The sequence below is a fragment of the Thermobia domestica genome, chromosome 2 (genome assembly GCF_964235325.1).
Source record: "Thermobia domestica chromosome 2, izTheDome1.hap1.1, whole genome shotgun sequence".
NCBI lineage: Eukaryota > Metazoa > Arthropoda > Insecta > Zygentoma > Lepismatidae > Thermobia > Thermobia domestica.
In genome coordinates, this window is record NC_137455.1 from 228402662 (window position 1) to 228424163 (window position 21502).

At 35.3% G+C, this 21502-nt stretch overlaps 1 protein-coding gene across 1 annotated transcript in view; it reads right to left on the reverse strand.

Annotated features, from left to right (window-relative positions):
- LOC145678394 (uncharacterized) overlaps window positions 1–21144 on the reverse strand; it is a 213803-nt gene extending 192659 nt beyond the window's left edge. Inside the window, exon 1 of the mRNA XM_081748474.1 lies at window positions 20968–21144. The gene's annotated coding sequence lies outside the window, so the exon portion shown is untranslated. The remainder of the gene's footprint in view (window positions 1–20967) is intronic.
- Window positions 21145–21502: the final 358 nt, after the last annotated feature.

Consider the following 21502-nt stretch of genomic DNA (forward strand, 5'->3'; position numbering starts at 1 on the left):
ACATGGAAAATAGTCAACTTCGGAGCCCCACCATTCAGCTATGGAGACAGGTAGAGTTATAATTCTTGTTGTGGTATGTACATAGGGATATAAATAAACTATATTTTATTGCAGTTCGGTTTGCGCATGCGTATCTTTTTGTACATAAATTAACAAATGGACGTTAATTTATCTGAAAAGTCGAAGTTTGCGAATTTTTTTCGAGCACTTCCGGTTCGAATTTTAAAGTTCTGTTTTCACTGTTGGTAAGACCTAGTTACCCACTTTCCGAAAAAAAAATTGTATCGCTTCTGTGTGCAACCGTTTTGTCGCAAAAAATTCGAGAAATTGTAAAATTCTCAAAAATCGCCATTTTTGGGCGCCATTTTCTCGAAAACACCATCTTTTAAAATTCTGAAATTTTGTCAGATGGTTTAACTTTACATGAATAATAAACACAACAAATACCATTCTCGACCAATGCTTCATGAATTAACTACAGCCTTTTGAAGTTAGCGAAGTTTCGTTAACTTTGATATCACAGTTAGCAACACTGGAAACAATGAAAATGCAATGATTTGATGATGTTTGTGCTTCACATTAATTAAATGAAGAATAAAAGGTTTTCCTGACTGTTTTTTTATTATTTTGATCAAAAAAGCTCTCTGAAATAGTAAAATGAGCCTCCCCCCTTCGTTTTTTTTTAAAAACGAAGTAATCTGAGATGGGAATTACGATTACGAAACACACAAATTTTAAGTTCACTTACTTAAAATGATCTTTGGAAGCAAAATTTCACTGATTTTATTTTTCACATGGACCAATCATTTGCTTGCTTGGTGTCTTCTTCGCTAATAGCAGTAGTACACACAACTCGTCCAGAGGTGGTTCCAAGGAGTCGATCGCCCTCCCAGAAGAAACTTTATTTTATATATAAATAAAACCCATTCCAGAGTTTGGAGCTCTTAAAAGTAGCTCTAAGTAGCAGTATTACACCCCCCCCCCCAGAAGTTTGTCCTGGATCCGCCCCTGCGTAGCACATTGTAGATAATCACAAAACACTTATTTTCACTTCTCTTACGATCTTCTGGAAACCTGTACCTTGCTGAAAGTCCATGTGGAAGCATAAACAGCACTTCAACTGCACGTAATTCATGATTTATTCATAATTCTGCTACGCACCACTGGTTATCATAAGTATATGCAAGGGCACCGATCCTGGGGGGACCGGACCCCCAAAGCTGATGTGGGCCCCCTATTGTATTTATGAATATACAATATTTGGCATAATTTGAATGCAATTTGTCTTAAAATCCTCATATATATACCTTCTGCATCTGAATCCCCCCCCCCCCAATCTACAGACAAATCGGCGCCTTTGCGCATATGTATGTAACAAAAGTTCCTTTTTGCAGACTTCTTAAATCTACACTTTGAATTGCAGAAGCTCGATTTTGGGGAAAGCATGAAGTTAGTTTATGGTGACCCGTTACTGCCATAAAAACTTCGCCATTTTCCGAAAGCCAAAGGTGACTTCGTTGAATACCAGTTACCGGTCGCATACTTTCCCATTCTTGCTTTTATTTATTTATTTTTTTTTCTTTCTTTCTTTCTTCCGGAAGTTGTCGAATTCAGTTCCAGGCAACAAAACGAGAGTAATACCCGGAGTTTGTACTTGCACTATACTCACGAATTCTGCGATTTTAATACTGTGTATCTGTTTTTACCTAAGGTTGTGCCGCGTTGCCACATTCTTTACAACCCCCCCCCCCCCCAATACTGCCGCAGAGACCATAGCATGGCCAGTTTCTCTGCAAAACCACTGCTTTATTGGACCTGTTTGCATCTCGAACATCTGAAAGCGATTTTTACAGTGGGATGCAGCACCATCATAAATCACAGACACGGTTTGCGAAATTGTAGACACTTATTTCCACGTGTTCGAACCTTTTTCTATAACCTATATTTTCACTCTTCTTCGAGTATTTTTAGAATCTTGTCTATGGCTATGAGTACATGAGCCGAATCGTGTGTTTTGTCGTCGCTTATTACAACAAAACTGTCAGTTGTTCCATATTCCGGTGATATAACTGAAAACCTTTGAGTTTTACGTCCCACGATTATGCCGGTTAGGCTAAAGGAGACGGTGATGATGAGCAATGAATGAAATGGTGGAATGAAGAAAGTGGGAGGAAACGGGAGAACCCCGAGGAAACCCACGCACACGGTGTTTGTCGGTGATATAACTGAATTTCACTTTGCAGAATAACAGTCCAGTTTTCAACGAAGTATCTTGAAATTTTATACGATGCTTTTCGGTAGCAATTAATTCTCTTTGGATTTTCTTGATGTAGTCATGAATTACAATTCTTACAGTTAAACCAGCAATGTACGATACGAAAACGGAAAGTGGCACAGTTTTTTTTAACGAGATCATTGTTTTCCCATATGGCGTACACTCCACACTTATTCCTTTCATTCCAGGACATTCACTACATTCTTGAAGAAGACAGCTGTCATTTTCAGCGGATCATACTATTAAAGGAAATAGGTCACTTATGACAGCTTCAATACAGGTTGCACCTTTGATTTGTTGCAACACAGTAGCAGATAACTTAAAATTTGCACAATACACACACACACACACACACACTTCTCTAGCAGATTGCGGACTGACCCACTTTAGTCGAATACTATAAAATTCTAAGTGACCCATTCTTATGCTGAGATTGTTCTGTTTAAAACAAAGTCCGTAAATTTCTTTGATGGAACGCGTAAGAAATTGTTTCGATTTTTTTTAAAACTTTTTGTCCTTTTTCGAGCACTGTAATGTCATCGCACTTAATTGAAACTTTGTCTGGATCATTCCAAGTCATCACTGAGGTAATAGTTCAGGCTTTTAATAGATCATCAGAATTTATTGGATGGCCATTTTAAGTAAACTTAAAATTTGTGTGTTTCGTAATCGTAATTTCCATTTGAGATTACTTCGGTTTAAGAAAACGGACGAGTAAGGGGGAGGCTCATTTTACTATTCCAGAGAGCTTTTTTGATCAAAATAATAAAAAAAAAACAGTCAGGAAAACCTTTTATTCTTCATTTAATTAATGTGAACCACAAACATCATCAAATCATTGCATTTCATTGTTTCCAGTGTTGCTAACTGTGACATCAAAGTTAACGAAACTTCGCTAACTTCAAATGGCTGTAGTTAATTCATGAAGCATTGGTCGAGAATGGTATTTGGTGTGTTTATTATTTATGTAAAGTTAAACCATCTGACAAAATTTCAGAATTTTAGAAGATGGTGTTTTCGAGAAAATGGCGCCCAAAAATGGCGATTTTTGAGAATTTTACAAGTTCTCGAATTTTTTGCGACAAAACGGTTGCACACAAAAGCGATACAAAATCTTTTTCGGAAAGTGGGTAACTAGGTCTTACCAACCGTGAAAACAGAATTTTAAAATTCGAACCGGAAGTGCTCGAAAAAAATTCGCAAACTTCGACTTTTCAGATAAATTAACGTTCATTTGTTAATTTATGTACAAAAAGATACGCATGCGCAAACCGAACTGCAATAAAATATAGTTTATTTATATCCCTATGTATCCTCGTCGCCATAAGTGCCTTTACATCGCAGTGACGGGTATGTGACCGCGCAATACTCCAAGGAAGGGATGGTTGTATAAGAATTTGTGATTAATTTTGAAGAGTTTTTATTTTGACTAGGGAATTAACATAGGTGAAGGGAGTAAAGACACAGATTTGAAGCATCAGTTCACTGCTATTGAAGCATCAGTGCACGAAAAGATTCGTATTCTCAGTTTTTCTATTTATTGTTTTATATGTTAAGTTAAACACCACAATATGTATCACTGATATCGCAGATCGTATTATTTTTTAAAATCGTGTTTGTAACCTATTGTCAAAACATTCACCTCCAGACATGATGTAGAGAGAAGAGAAAGAGATACGACATCTGTAATATATGTATATGTGATTCACTAAGTAACTGTAGAAATTAGTTAAAGGACAGATAAGAGAGCGAAAAGGAGCTCTGGAAGTCTGAACTTTTTAGAAACGTCCTAGATAGGTGAAAATATAGTTAAAAATTGCCAAAGGTATCATGTAAATTACCTCTCTTTTCTTATATTCTAGTATACTTTTCCTTTCACATCCAAACATCTCTATTCAGAATTACGAGATAAAGGTGGAGAGAGAAACATTCCCATTTCAAGAATTATATCAGGAAAAAAATCTTTTGACTTAGACTAGATTCGAACTCGCAACCCTTGCATCCATGGCTCAGCGCTCTACCGATTGAGCTAACAACTACTGTTGGAAAAGCCAGATTTCTACAACTACCGGTTGCTGAATGGTGTGTATTAACCAAGTTTGCCGAGATAATTGCTTCATATAGCTATAATAATAATAATAATAATAATAATAATAATAATAATAATAATAATAATAATAATAATAAAGGAGAAGAAGAACAGGATCTAAAAAGTCACATATGTTAAAAGTTTGACGTGCAGAGTAAGTCCTAATATGAGATTTTATTAATTATATATAATAAATGTAAGCGTGGTTTATTCGTGCGTGCTACTCAAACTGCGCAACTCACTACCTAGTCCCATAAGGTTGTACGCTTATGGTATAGTAGCCTAGCGTCCTCCAACCGTGAAGAATGTTTCTGTTTGAACCTATGCGTGCCCAAAGAGGAAGGAGATTGAAAGAAAGAAAAGTGGTTTAGAAATTATGCAAACGTAGAATATCTCACGAGGTGAGGTGATATAGAATTCAGCGTGTCTTTCAGCTACTACTCTATACAAGACGTGCATCTACGACTTAACGTGGAACCCGAACCACACGACTCCTGACGGGAATCGAAACCCATATCACCTCTAGTTCTATCATGGGAGAGACAGGAACATGTAAAAATAATCAATCGAAAATTTCTTCTATCTTTCTGATAAAGAAAACAAAGTTGATACCAGATATAAATAACGAAAAAACATATGAATTTAAATGTAAAATTTGAGTCCAAAATACCCACTTATAAACAACTGCTGAATTTTAGAAAATAAAGACATGTAAATTGAAGTTATGTGATTAACTTGGAGCTTCAAAATCCAACACCCAGAAACCGCTGTGTAAAGTCTAACTGATGCAAATTTTTTTATTGCATAACTTGCTTTCGGCTAGGCGGGGAGTCCGCCCCCAGACGCTTGCATTTGCTCTTTCTCCGACCTCTCACTTCTCATATCCCTAAGACCTCTGATCTTAAGTGGTTTCGAGATATGGCTATCTTATTGTAACAATTTCAACTCCCAACTTTGATTTCCTGCTGTTTTTCTTCTAACCGTAATATATATATATATATATATATATATATATATATATATATATATATATATATATATATATAAAACGCTGAAATACATCTTTAATCAAGATGTTTCTACTCTTAAGGGATTTTGGAATATGGCCAATCTATTTTACCAATTACAATTTAAACCTTTTTTTTCTAAGGAAAAATGAAAAAACGCAGAAACATGTCTTTAATTGTTTTACTTGCAAAACCTAAACACCAATTTTCATTCCCGGCGGGAGCTCATGTATTTCGAATTCCACGTTAATCAGTAGGTTAACGTTTCATATAGCTTCGCTACTGAATGGGACGTTAAACTCAAAATCAACTCAACCAATTTTCATGTCAATAACCTTAACGATTTTCGAGTTATGACCATCCAATTATAACAATTGTAACTTTACCCTATTTTCTTCCTTTCTAGGGCAAATATCATAAAAACGCTTACATACATATCTAATTATTTTAAATGAGAAGTCCATATACCAAATTTCATGTCGTTAACACTCAAAGATTCCAAGGTATGGGCATTTTAAGATAATTGCCACTCCTCTTTCTCCCTTTTCCCTTCAAATTTCCAAATATTCTTCTTTTAGTGGAACCTTACATTACAAATCATATGCCCTTTCTAAACTTCAAGCAGTGTTGGGTAAGTTACTTGTAAAAATGTAACGCGTTACAAGTTACTTTACTTTCTCTTAAAATGTAACGCGCTAGTAACGCGTTACATGCCCCCAAAAAGTAACTGTTACTTTACTTCGAAAGTAACGCGTTACTTTTAGGTGCGAAACTTTAAAAATGTGGAAAAAATTATGACTTCAATTTTCCGTACTACTATTACTACCGCTATTATTATTATTATTATTATTATTATTGCATGTTCTGAATCGCTTTATGTAAATGCAAGGACAAATTTTTACTTGATATATGAACATTTTCATATAATGTAACATTGATAAAATGCCATACTGCGTTACTCGTAGGGATGAGCACGAGCGAGTTCGAGCGGGTTTTATTTGACACTCGATTCGACTAGAAACAGACATCTTTAAGCTCGAGCCGAGAATTCGACTCGAAAAATTTCCATCAAATCGACTCGCATTGGGATCGAGTTCCGAGTCGACTCGAGCCAAATCCGGTGTGTAGTTTCGAGGACATTCTTCAAGTATATTACATAGACAGTGTAATTCTTATCAGTGACACTACAACTACTACTACAACTTGTATTATTATTATTAATAATAATAATTATTATTATTATTATAATAACACTGTATATAAAAAGAAAGATACGCAGTTTGTATTTGAATACTGAAAAACTAGTTGATTGTCAACCTCGGTAGTCGTGAAGTCTAGGAGTCAAGGACATTGTTCACGAGCTTCTGAATTTGGGTTGAGGGTCTAGGTTGAATATTCGGGCTCGAGCCAAACACTGCAGGGACGTAGTGTCCATTAAGGCTATAAGGCTTAGCCTATCCATTTATTTATACATCAGCCTCAAATATTGCTTTTGGATATTGATTCAATTAATTTTACTAAAATGGATTTATTTTAGAATACGCTGATGAAACATCAAGCGAGTTGAAGCGAAACTTCTGCAAGAACGTATTGAAGGCTATCGGCAGCTAGCCTTCCGCTTCTCTCATGGAATTAGGAGAATGGGGCGGTGACAATCACTTTCCCGCCACCCTCAGCAGACGAAAACTTCTTGAGCTATACACAAATTCAACACGATGCAACGAAAGTGGACGAATGTTGACGAAAGGCTAGCCTTTTCGGGTGTTTGGCGAAACAAAAGCGACAGAATGCGGTCTTGGAAGAAAGTATAGAACAGAGACTATGAAAAATTTAGAAGCTCACATTCAGTAACGAGTTTTGACCAAGAAAAAAAAAAAGAGAGAAAGAGACAGAGAGTATAAAAATGTTATGCTATTATGAATAGTATTGATTCATCATGGACCTTATTGTGTACTGGTTTGCGTTATCACAGCGTAAAATTTACATTTTAGTTTTTGATAATTGACATAGCAGTTATGTTGTATTTTTTTTTTTTTTTTTTTTTTTTTTTTTTTGCGTTGCCTTGAATCCGCAAGTTTTTCGAAGATCGATACTGAAGAAGACCTGAGATGATTTATAGTTTCTTTTTTTTTCATACTTTCAATCTACAAATAGCTATTTCTGAAAAAAAAATCATCAATTGACTGTGAGCTACTGCTCCACTGTTTTCCATTAGTATGCTGATATGTGTTTTTGTAGGTGAATGATTTGGGGAAGTTACACTTAAGATCGTCCTATAGCTATCCGTTTTTATTTGTTTCTTTGAAACAGTAATACAGTGTATGTGTGATATGCGAGTATTGCATATGTAAGGAAACCGTATGTCTAAGGGAAATATGAAGCAGAACCACTCTTATACTTTTTCTTGGATTGTATGAAAAATATATTGCATGAATTAGCATTTTTCTATCAAGTATTAAAGCGTAGTCAGAACACTAAGACGTGATCGCTTAAATAAGGGCGGATAGTTTTTTTTTGGGGGGGGGGGGTTACTTAAATTCACTTTACACTCATATATACATACAACAAAAATTACAAGTTTCAGGGGATTGGGCCCCTCCTAGCCACCTTCTAGCTACGAATCTAATTTCAGCCTACCCATTTCAAAACTTCACGCTACGTTACTGAAACACTGTTAAAAGTTTTCAGAAACATTCACAAAAGCCTAATGCATGAAAAGCAAATAATATTTTCGCCAGCGAGGGGCAGGGAAGGAAGAACGCACACAACTCGCTGTATAGCTTTAGGGCAAATACCTAAAGGCACAAGCAATAAACCACCTGACCAAGAGCAATGTTGCGAACATAAGGCAGGGTAAGCCCACGCTCAGCCTGTACGGCACAAAATCACTGACCCTTCGAACAAGATAACATTATTGCGCTCTCAGAGTCAGGTTTTAATTGCATTTGTGTTGAAGTACGTTTTCTTTGATTTTTAAACATTTGATGAATTTCTTACACACTGTTGTGTATGATATTTTCTATGTGGAATATTATTGAATATTTTCTACTGTACACATTGTGTAAATAGAACTCATCTGTATTTCTTACATTGACTTTGAAAACTTTAGCAATGCCCTCATGCGCTGTGTACGGCTTTAAAATGAACACACGAAATAGAAAAGTTGGTGAAGCGAATGTCAAGTTCCGTTCATTTCCAAACAAGGGGGATTTACAGCAATTGTAAAGCAATAGGAGTGTAATTTTGTCATCTGTGGTTGGACCCAAAAAGCCGTAGGTCCACGCTGCTTATGCCCTTAGCAGAGCTGAGCTGATTTTGAGTTTAACATCCCGTTCAGCAGCGAGGCTATATGATATGTAGACCTACTGGTTAACGTGGAATCCGAATCACATGAGCTCCCACCGGGAATCGAACCTGGGTCTCCCACGCCAAACGCACGTACGCTAAGCTTGTGCCCTTAGTTTTATGAAATTTACCAAATGAATGAATATCTACATATTTTAACACAGTATATGAGTTCTTTGCTATATTGCTTTTGTAGTAATATTTTTGTCATTAATTTGCTTTATTATGTATCTTTCTATATAAAATAACAAGTTCTGGCTGGCTGATTGATCAACGCTAGGCCAAACCGCTTAAGCTAGAAACTTGAAGTCAGTGTTGGGAAGTAACGTAACGCAAGTAACGCGTTACTTTTTAAGTAACGTTTCCTAGTAACGCGTTACATTTTTTTAAAAGTAACTGTAACGGTAACGCGTTACATATTTTTAAGTAACGTACCTAGTTTGCGTTACGTTTTTCGCGTTACATTTCGGATGAGTAACTACAATATATGTATTTTTTTGTTCGGAAACGTTTCTTTCCTGTAAGTGAATTTCTCAGAATGAAACAATCGAGCATGAACTACGTATGTCAGTGACTGACAGTCACAACACACAGAGAAACAGATAAGTTTGTAGTGCCACTTGCTGTTTTTTGAAGATGAGGACAGCCTTAAGGAAATCACGTGTACTGATTGCAAGCACCTGGAAGATTTTGTCGTAGACTTTGATAGCTCCAAATCAATACATTCAGTGAGTGAACTAGGTTGCAATGATACCAGTAGTCTATTTTACTTTGATTGGTGTTGTTTTTATAAAGATGGAGAACGAAAATATTTTACCGTTCGAACATTTGAAAGAATACTTTTTTCTTAAGAGCTGAGGATGATGGTAGACAGAATTTAAAATAAAGTGTCTGAAGTGCCCCGCGGAAAATATTTATCAACAACTAGGATGCCATAATTAACGATATACAGTAAGGGGCTAATATGAATAAACAGTGTTTTGATGAGCAGGCCTACTTTATTACTAGAAAATAGTTTTCTGATGGTATGTAATGTTGGAGTTCTTTCAGATCAGTTTGCTTATCCTAGAGTCCCGTTGATTATAGAGTAGTGTAATGTTTCTCTATATTCTTTATTTTTAATTTTACATAACAACATTGTTATTATTATATAATTAGTTTAGCAGAATAATAATAAGCAACCATTTTTTCTAACGCATAGGGATGAACACGAGTCAAGCTAAAACTCGACTCGACTCGACTTCAAGTCTAGTTTCGAGTCAAGTCAAGGGTAATATCCTCGAGTCGAGTTCCGAGCTGATTCAGTTTTTCGCATCGAGTTTCGATTTCGAGTTCAGTCGAGTTTGATAAATGGCTCGTTCGTTTTAAGTCGTCTTGAAATCATAGCCTGATTACACTGGAAAACGAAAGCCATGCAATACTTTTAGTGTTGCTCACGAGAGGGGACACTGCTCGCATCTCGTCTCGTCTCGATAACGAGAACACAAGAGATTTTTTTATAACAAGCTCAGCTCGGCTTGGCTCAACTGAGAAGATGGCTCAAGCCGGCCTTAATGTTGGTGAACCATCGGCTCGAGCTGGCTTGGTAGGGATGAGCCATTTGCTCGGTTCGGCTCAACTGAGCCGAGGGCTCTAACCAAGTCGGTTGCGTGAGCTGTTGGCTCGGATCACTTCTCGGTTCGGGTCGATAGTGAATGAGCTGTGAGCCGATCTGCTCGAGTCGTTGACAATTCTACACCCGGGCCGAGCAGTTTTGAAGACATTTGGCCAGTGCCCTATAACTTTTAACAGTGTTTGGCTCGAGCCCGAATATTCAACCTAGACCCTCAACCCAAATTCAGAAGCTCGTGAACAATGTCCTTGACTCCTAGACTTCACGACTACCGAGGTTGACAATCAACTAGTTTTTCAGTATTCAAATACAAACTGCGTATCTTTCTTTTTATATACAGTGTTATTATAATAATAATAATAATTATTATTATTAATAATAATAATACAAGTTGTAGTAGTAGTTGTAGTGTCACTGATAAGAATTACACTGTCTATGTAATATACTTGAAGAATGTCCTCGAAACTACACACCGGATTTGGCTCGAGTCGACTCGGAACTCGATCCCAATGCGAGTCGATTTGATGGAAATTTTTCGAGTCGAATTCTCGGCTCGAGCTTAAAGATGTCTGTTTCTAGTCGAATCGAGTGTCAAATAAAACCCGCTCGAACTCGCTCGTGCTCATCCCTACGAGTAACGCAGTATGGCATTTTATCAATGTTACATTATATGAAAATGTTCATATATCAAGTAAAAATTTGTCCTTGCATTTACATAAAGCGATTCAGAACATGCAATAATAATAATAATAATAATAATAATAGCGGTAGTAACAGTAGTACGGAAAATTGAAGTCATAATTTTTTCCACATTTTTAAAGTTTCGCACCTAAAAGTAACGCGTTACTTTCGAAGTAAAGTAACAGTTACTTTTTGGGGGCATGTAACGCGTTACTAGCGCGTTACATTTTAAGAGAAAGTAAAGTAACTTGTAACGCGTTACATTTTTACAAGTAACTTACCCAACACTGCTTGAAGTTTAGAAAGGGCATATGATTTGTAATGTAAGGTTCCACTAAAAGAAGAATATTTGGAAATTTGAAGGGAAAAGGGAGAAAGAGGAGTGGCAATTATCTTAAAATGCCCATACCTTGGAATCTTTGAGTGTTAACGACATGAAATTTGGTATATGGACTTCTCATTTAAAATAATTAGATATGTATGTAAGCGTTTTTATGATATTTGCCCTAGAAAGGAAGAAAATAGGGTAAAGTTACAATTGTTATAATTGGATGGTCATAACTCGAAAATCGTTAAGGTTATTGACATGAAAATTGGTTGAGTTGATTTTGAGTTTAACGTCCCATTCAGTAGCGAAGCTATATGAAACGTTAACCTACTGATTAACGTGGAATTCGAAATACATGAGCTCCCGCCGGGAATGAAAATTGGTGTTTAGGTTTTGCAAGTAAAACAATTAAAGACATGTTTCTGCGTTTTTTCATTTTTCCTTAGAAAAAAAAAGGTTTAAATTGTAATTGGTAAAATAGATTGGCCATATTCCAAAATCCCTTAAGAGTAGAAACATCTTGATTAAAGATGTATTTCAGCGTTTTATATATATATATATATATATATATATATATATATATATATTACGGTTAGAAGAAAAACAGCAGGAAGTCAAAGTTGGGAGTTGAAATTGTTACAATAAGATAGCCATATCTCGAAACCACTTAAGATCAGAGGTCTTAGGGATATGAGAAGTGAGAGGTCGGAGAAAGAGCAAATGCAAGCGTCTGGGGGCGGACTCCCCGCCTAGCCGAAAGCAAGTTATGCAATAAAAAAATTTGCATCAGTTAGACTTTACACAGCGGTTTCTGGGTGTTGGTTTTTGAAGCTCCAAGTTAATCACATAACTTCAATTTACATGTCTTTATTTTCTAAAATTCAGCAGTTGTTTATAAGTGGGTATTTTGGACTCAAATTTTACATTTAAATTCATATGTTTTTTCGTTATTTATATCTGGTATCAACTTTGTTTTCTTTATCAGAAAGATAGAAGAAATTTTCGATTATTTTTACATGTTCCTGTCTCTCCCATGATAGAACTAGAGGTGATATGGGTTTCGATTCCCGTCAGGAGTCGTGTGGTTCGGGTTCCACGTTAAGTCGTAGATGCACGTCTTGTATAGAGTAGTAGCTGAAAGACACGCTGAATTCTATATCACCTCACCTCGTGAGATATTCTACGTTTGCATAATTTCTAAACCACTTTTCTTTCTTTCAATCTCCTTCCTCTTTGGGCACGCATAGGTTCAAACAGAAACATTCTTCACGGTTGGAGGACGCTAGGCTACTATACCATAAGCGTACAACCCTTATGGGACTAGGTAGCGAGTTGCGCAGTTTGAGTAGCACGCACGAATAAACCACGCTTACATTTATTATATATAATTAATAAAATCTCATATTAGGACTTACTCTGCACGTCAAACTTTTAACATATGTGACTTTTTAGATCCTGTTCTTCTTCTCCTTTATTATTATTATTATTATTATTATTATTATTATTATTATTATAGCTATATTAAGCAATTATCTCGGCAAACTTGGTTAATACACACCATTCAGCAACCGGTAGTTGTAGAAATCTGGCTTTTCCAACAGTAGTTGTTAGCTCAATCGGTAGAGCGCTGAGCCATGGATGCAAGGGTTGCGAGTTCGAATCTAGTCTAAGTCAAAAGATTTTTTTCCTGATATAATTCTTGAAATGGGAATGTTTCTCTCTCCACCTTTATCTCGTAATTCTGAATAGAGATGTTTGGATGTGAAAGGAAAAGTATACTAGAATATAAGAAAAGAGAGGTAATTTACATGATACCTTTGGCAATTTTTAACTATATTTTCACCTATCTAGGACGTTTCTAAAAAGTTCAGACTTCCAGAGCTCCTTTTCGCTCTCTTATCTGTCCTTTAACTAATTTCTACAGTTACTTAGTGAATCACATATACATATATTACAGATGTCGTATCTCTTTCTCTTCTCTCTACATCATGTCTGGAGGTGAATGTTTTGACAATAGGTTACAAACACGATTTTAAAAAATAATACGATCTGCGATATCAGTGATACATATTGTGGTGTTTAACTTAACATATAAAACAATAAATAGAAAAACTGAGAATACGAATCTTTTCGTGCACTGATGCTTCAATAGCAGTGAACTGATGCTTCAAATCTGTGTCTTTACTCCCTTCACCTATGTTAATTCCCTAGTCAAAATAAAAACTCTTCAAAATTAATCACAAATTCTTATACAACCATCCCTTCCTTGGGGTATTGCGCGGTCACATACCCGTCACTGCGATGTAAAGGCACTTATGGCGACGAGGATACATACCACAACAAGAATTATAACTCTACCTGTCTCCATAGCTGAATGGTGGGGCTCCGAAGTTGACCATTTTCCATGTCTTTTACAATTCATAAATTGTACTCCCCGTCTTTGATGGCCCATTACTTGGCGGGAAAATTTTTTTCGACAAAACAAAAAAATATGGGTCTCCTAAAAACATGTCTAGTTGCTATAAAAAAAGTTTCAACAATATCTGAGATGGTGATGGTACATGCTCTGCCTGAATTGAGATGGAAGGCACCATAAAATGAATTGTATCTTTGTTTTAAATTAATAGACCCTTTTGGTATTTATATTTGGCGAACGTCAGTTAGGCTTCTGGATGACTTTATCTACATTTGTTCGTTTGTCTGCCGAGCTCCTTCATGGCTAAGCGGTTAGTGTACGCGTCTTCGGCGTGGGAGACCCGGGTCTGCTTCCCGGAGGAAGCTCATGTGGTTCGGATTCCATGTTAATCAGTAGGTCCCGTCTCATATAGCCTCACTGCTGAAAGGGACGTTAAACACAAAATCAACTCAACACGTTTGTCTGCCTCTACCGCTCATACTACAGGGTACAACTTTCGGTCTTTTAAGTTAAAATTTTCAGAGTACAAGCATGAAACACACTAAATTTCCTGTATAGATTTTGGAGGCATATCAACGTAAAATATCAAAATGGCAGCCGTTTTCAAAACAGCGAGTATCCACGGTACGAAGCGCAATTTTCAGTCTCTTAAGTTGAAATTTCGACGATGGAAGCACGAGATATGCTAAATTTGCTGTATAGATTTTCTCGGCAATCGAATGTAAAATATCAAAATGGCGGCCATTTTTTCAAAACAGCAGTGAGTAGAAAATTGTTGTAAGTTGTGACAATATAAATCAAATATAAATCACATTTTAACACTTTTACCCCAAAGACATTGAAACATTTCGATAAAACCCGAAAAACCCAATTAAACCCGAAAAAAAAAAACATATAGGCCCAGGTGGGTTGGGCTTTTTCACAAAAGCCCGGGTTTTTTCAAACCCTGATTGTCACTGTGCAGTTCGAGTGGAACTGCGTCATTACAGTTAATTGAATTAGATCTGCAACAAAGGCAACCTCCAAAAATAGCTTTGTGGAAAGCTCAAGAGAGAACTAAAAGAGCATGAAATTCGGTCTTTTACGCTGAAGGAGAAACGGTAAGCACATATTTTGTCCGTACGAAAAAGGTCTTCAGAATCAAAGTTTACGGAAAAGTAAAGAAAACTTGCCCACCTTACTTACATATTACTGACTTCAGGTCTGTCAGATGTACGCGTATTTTCCTTAAAAATACACTTACATATGACGTGATAAATGTGATTTAGTGATACTTTGGCCCTTGTATTTGGCCTTTATGAGTCATTAAGCAACTTTATGATACAGTGAACTTCATCAGTCACTACATAATTACAAACTTTACAAAGAATATACTATTATTAGCATATTTGGTGTACTCTGGGAAGGTTCTAAAACATAGGTCCCCCTTTGTAAAACTAATAGAATAGAATAGAATATTTATTGTCATTACGCAACATTTGTTGCAATAGACATTGTGAGCATGTAAATAAATATATACAAAGAAAGAAAGAAAGAAAAAAGTTACAATTTACACTTGTCTTCGAATTCGTTGATACTATAAATAGAATTATTTACAAGAAAAGATTTACAATGTTTTCTGAAATCATTATCACACATCATTCGTATATGCACTGGCAATGTATTATATAGTTTCATTCCTGTATATTTATAACTTCTTTGTGTTATACTTAGCCTAATATAAGGCGTATTTAAGTCATCTTTATGTCTAGTATTATAGGAATGGATATTGTTACGATAACCTAAACTGCTCTCATTTTCTTTAACGTACATAAGACAACTATAAATAAATAAAGAGGGAACTGTCATAATTTGTAAATCCGTAAAATATTGTCTACACGATACACTATCAGTTAAACCTTTTATTGCTCTTATGGCTTTTTTCTGCCATTTAAAGACAGTCTGGGCACCTGGTGATTTTCCCCACAATATTATGCCATACTGTAGATGAGAATGGAAAAAGGCATAGTATGCTGCAAGAAGCATTGTTTCTGTAACTGTTGTTTTCAGTTTACGTAATAAAAATAGCACCCTATATAATTTCCTGCATAAATTTTCAGTATGTTCACTCCAGTTTAATTTCGGATCTAGATGGATTCCCAGTAGTTTTACAGAATGGTGCATATCTACCTGTCATATGATTACTAAGAGAAAAATATGTAGTCTCTGCTTTAGATTCATTTATATAAAGTTTATTATGCTTTAACCATATAGATGATATTTCAAGCATTTCATTGCTTTTAGTTTTAACACTTACTAAATTCTTACCCGTATTTAGAAGAGTTGTGTCATCAATATATAATACAGATTTACAAAGTAGAAAACTCGGGAAATCATTTATATAGATAAGAAAAAGTAAAGATCCTAACACACTACCCTGAGGTACCCCTGCTGTTACATCCAAAAATGTTGATCTTTCGTTAATAATACGGACAGATTGACGTCTATTACTAAGATAGGACTTAATCAATGACAACTCAGTTCCCCGAATACCATAATAATATAATTTTTCAAGCAATATATGATGTGACACCGTATCGAATGCTTTACTTAGATCTATCAATGTTGCACACGTATTTAAATTATTTTCGAAGCTATCTAATATGTGTGATACTACGTTTTCTACTGCCTTAATCGTGGAAAGGCCAGATCTGAATCCAAATTGCGAACTGTGGAATATTTTATTTTGTTCAAAGTACATTGATAATTGACTTTTGATGCATTGTTCAAAAACTTTTGAAATAATTGGGACTAATGATATAGGACGGTAGTTATTAGGATCACTTTTATCATTTTTCTTATGTATAGGTACTGTACCCTGTCATTTTAAGGCAGTCAGGAAAGATTCCATCTAAAAGTATCCAATTGAATAAGTAAACCAAAGGATCAATTATAACATCAATTATTTTTCGAAACAAATTATTAGAAAACCCATAAAGATCTTCACTGTTTGAAGATTTTAATTTATTAACAATTTGTAAAACAGTCCTGGTATTTATTCTAGTCCACTGAAAATTCGAGTTAACGTTATTTAGGTTTTGCTGTGCTAATAAACTACTAAAATTATAGATTTGATTTTCAGAAGAAAAGTCTTCACTTTTTGACTTATCACTTAATATCCTTATGTTATTTACAAAATGTCCATTGAATTCATTGGCGGATATTGGTATGGGATCTTTAATATTGCATTTTCCTATTTCCTTATTGATTATAGACCAAGCCGCTGCGCACTTGTTTTTTGAATTATTTATCCAATTTTCGTTTGCAGTAATTTTTGCTGCTTTAATTTCTTTTCTGTATTATCTTTTTGGCAATTTTAAATCTCTCTTTATCTCTAGATAACCCTGTTATATTAGCAATATTATACAACGTGATTAGTCTATCCCGCTGAGATCTAAGATGTGGCGTGCACCAATTAGGAACTGTTTGTGAATGTTTACTTCCGCAGGTGGTATACCTCTTAATCTTTTCTGGACAACATTCATTTAAATATAGAATCAAAGTATTGATAAACTTTACGTACCTTGCTTTGGTTCGTTATTTCGTTCCTTATTCTTTTCTTCCAGTTCTTGGACTTTTTTTATCGTTGAAATATATTAATACCGAAACAGAATATCGAACTTCAATCTTTGAACAGTCCACTGCGAAGCTTGTTTACTTAGCCACCTAGTTTCTTTTAGTGTTCTATTTGTTGATTCTGTTGTTTGTATGTGTGTTTGGGTTTTGAGGGTTTACAAAATTCTTTTTGTGACATACAGTGTGGTGGTCTTTGAATTTCATTTGTTTGTAATGGGTATATTGTTTTGCAGTGTCTGATGTTGTTGATATTTCTGGTTAGTTTTGTTTTTTAGGGCAAGTCGGGTGAATCACGATAAGGTAAATTATTTGAAATAGTAAATAACCAAATACCCACTTACATTGAAGGATTTCTTCTAATAACATATGTTCGAAAATAATATACATTTCGGGTATGTGGGGGCTCTTCCCCCACTGCTATTTTATAATGTAGGTAGATTATTGGAAGAAATCCCTTTATGGAAGTAGTATTTTGGTTTGTTAATAGTTTCTGAAATAGTCTACTTTGTCGTAATTAACCTAATTTGGCTTCTTGGTGGTGGACTGGAGGGGGACCTGTGTTCTAGAACCTTGCCGTGTACTCTTATTTCACACAAAAATCATTTGAAAGTTTCACGGAAAAAAAGGGACTCATTGCAATTTTTGCGAAAAAGCCGACACGCATACACGTTGCTGCTAGTTTGTACTCCTAAATGTACTATGAATATTGTGGAAAAGTGACTCGCTGCGGAGAAACTTACGAAAGAAAAAGAAGCAATAGATGAAAAAAAAGGGACCATCAATATTTTAAATTGCTTCTCCTGAAAGAAATATAAAATGTCGATTAGCCCCTTTTTTCCGTGTACCCTTCATTTGGCTTAAGTAAAGTTATTTTGAGTGACTCTTACTGTTAGTTTGACTCGGACACATGATTACTTTCGGAAGCATCGTAAGTAGTTAAGTTCGGAATTAATTTCTTAATTTTCATAAAATTGTAAAATTTATGAGAACTGTATTATTATATTTGGCGAAAGAACACGGAATTTTCTCCATGTCAAGAGAGATAGCTACAGTTATAAACACAAATAATTGTAGATAAAAAATATGCATTTTTATCGTTGTTACATGGAAGAAACCCTCATATTTTCCCAAAATGAAAAAAAAAAAAAAAAAAACGGGTTTAAACCAAGGGAAAGAACCCCAAAATAGTTCCCGGTCTTTTGCCCATCACTACAGACAATAAATACACTCGTTATGATTTAATGGCGGGAAAGACGGTGTGGAAAAGGCATGTTTACGCCCACGTTGACGTATCGTGCTTGAGTTTTATATAATTAGACAAAAGCAACGAGAGTCTAACCAATCTAACCCGCTACGTGACTACTACGGTGATGTGTTTCTGCACAGTACAGAAGCTGTACCGTATTTTATGTTTACAAGTGGAGCATTACTATTCCAAAACCATGACAAGTACTGTTGAAACTTGCATCACTTGCAAAACCCACCTGTTTTCACTGCCCTTGCTTACGTGTATGCCCATCCTCGCTGAAACCCCTGCTCCTTTCGGGCGTATACCCGCACTATTGCTCGGCGTCAAAAACTTCGCCCTGCCCTGATTCTAGCATTCGTGCCATTAGTGGCCACCTAGCACAGGTGATTTACGCCATACATCGGGACCACGTATTTAGAAGCAAGTACTAATTTTCTATTCCAAACTGTAAAAGTTTAAAAGCTTCTGTTATGAAGGTAACTGACTTACAACTCAACCCAACGTAACGTCATTTAACCTAATCTAATGTAAGTAGCAGGGTTGGCAAAACCATGGTTTTTATTGAAAAAAAGTTTCTTTTTGTTTAAACGATATATATATATATATATATATATATATATATATATATATATATATATATATATATATATATATTGTTTAAATAATTCGCTCTATGTATTTACAGTACATGTGGACAGAAATAATTTTGGTTCGCCTTGCTGTTATTGTGCAACGACAGGGATATGCTGGAATGGGTCTTATAATCCTAAAGCGGGATCCAAACAGCTTCCCGGCTTACATCCGAGAGAAATTGTCCTCCATTTAGACTCGAAACCGGGACTAATTGGCCACAAATGCAATGAGTCTGCCGACTCACTTACGAAGGACTCCTGATAAAAAATACTTTGTACTGATCTTTACATACTTGCTAATGTAATTGTCAAGAGAGGACAAAAAGATAAATAGTTACACAAATGAAACCATTATACAGAATTACATACAAATCGGGAAACTCCCGCGTTAGCCATTGGGAAAATCCTGTTATTACTTTAAACGCAAAGCATATCCTGTTATTACTTTGCACGCAAAATCTCAGGTCAACGTATCATAATCAGTACGCTAAAACTGAGGTATTAAATTCCAAATTTAGTATGTAGATATCATTCAATAAAATTAAAACAATGTCCAATCCAAGCTAATGTAGGAAGATACGTAGGCAGTTGATAAATTTTACCAATGTTTATCAATACATTGAGGCAACCTTTGCGAATTTATAAAGAAAAAGCATTCAGGCAAGCAAAAACATACAATTTGGCTTCGTTTTGTATGTTTAAGGCTTAACATCTTTCTGTAATACCGAGGTTATAAAGAAGACTTTAGCTTTAAAGTGACATCCAAACCGCTAAAAAATATTACAATTTTCGTAATTTCTGTTCACATTCGGTTAGTTTAGGGTAGGTTAGGTTAGGTTAGTTGAGTTTAGTTTATGTCATATAAGTGTAGGGGTCCCGGATAATTTTCCAAAAAATATTAGAATTTCGCTTATTTCTACTAATATTAGTTTAGTGTAGGTTATTTCAGGTTAGCTTAGGTTAGTTTATGTTAGGTTAGGTTAGATTTGGTTACGTTATGTTACGTCTAAGTGCTTGCATCATTCATTTCTCCTGTAAATCTTGTGTTTTTACGTGCTTCTGGACCACTTGTACTAAACATACTCCAATACTAATGCAAATGGATTGATATGTGGAAACGTCACCATTAGGTTCACACGATTTAAAGCATTTTTTTTTTTTTTTTTTTTTTTTTTTTTTTTAAACAGCTGGTTTAAACCAGCCAACCCTGGTAAGTAGGACTACATACATTTTGGAACCACTTTTTTGAATTTCGTGTGGACCCGCAATACAGCACAAAGGCCATGTGGTGTGCCAAAAGTACACAAGCACCCTTTGTATTTTGTATTTCTACTTTATTATATATGTGCGGTTTAGAACCCAGTACCTCTTGTACAAAGGTCTCAATTTTTTTTTTTTTTTTCGTAAATTTTACAAATCTAATTTACTAAATTGGGAATGTATTTTTCATTTTGTTGCACTTTGAGCTACGTACGGTTTGTGCATTGTTTTTCAATACACAATACCTGGAAATAGGGGTTAATTCAAAAAAAAATAAATAAAAAAAATAAAACACACACACAAAAGCATATACACTGGTTAAAAATCTCTTGTGAGAGTGTTTGTTGTTTTTATGAACTGAATTCGTTATATTTACCAATCCTAGTTTCTTTTTTGAAATTTCAATTATTATCAATATTACTGGTATCTGACTTAATAATTCTACTCATTTCGCTCACCTTAATATCGCAGCCAAATTCGAAACCTATAAACTCGTTCCGAACAGACCTTTGTCAAGATGGTGGTTGCGCGAATGCAGCTTCAAAGATAGTGTACTGTTTCACAACTTTTAAAATACTACGTACGCACCGCACCTATCATTTATCATTGATAACTTATCCGTACTTTCTTTACGGTACGTACCTACAAGCTAAGAATGGGACCATTTATTTAAGGTTTACGACAGGGCAGCACACAATTTGCGATTGAGTTATTTCAATAATAATCGAAATAACAATTATTCTATTCTTTTACGTTGCGTTACTGTTCAAAGACTAGTATGGAATGATCCCATGGGAATTTATTCAATAGATTTAAAGATATTTTAAGTTTTATTTAATACTATATGATGCATATGGTCGTTCAAATTCTACTTCGGTGCTGTTTCACTATATCGATCCATAGATTTATAAAATTTACAGAAGAAATTTCTAATAATAGTTTGATAGAGTAGTATATAAGTAAACAAAATATTGTGTGCACTTACCTCTGAGA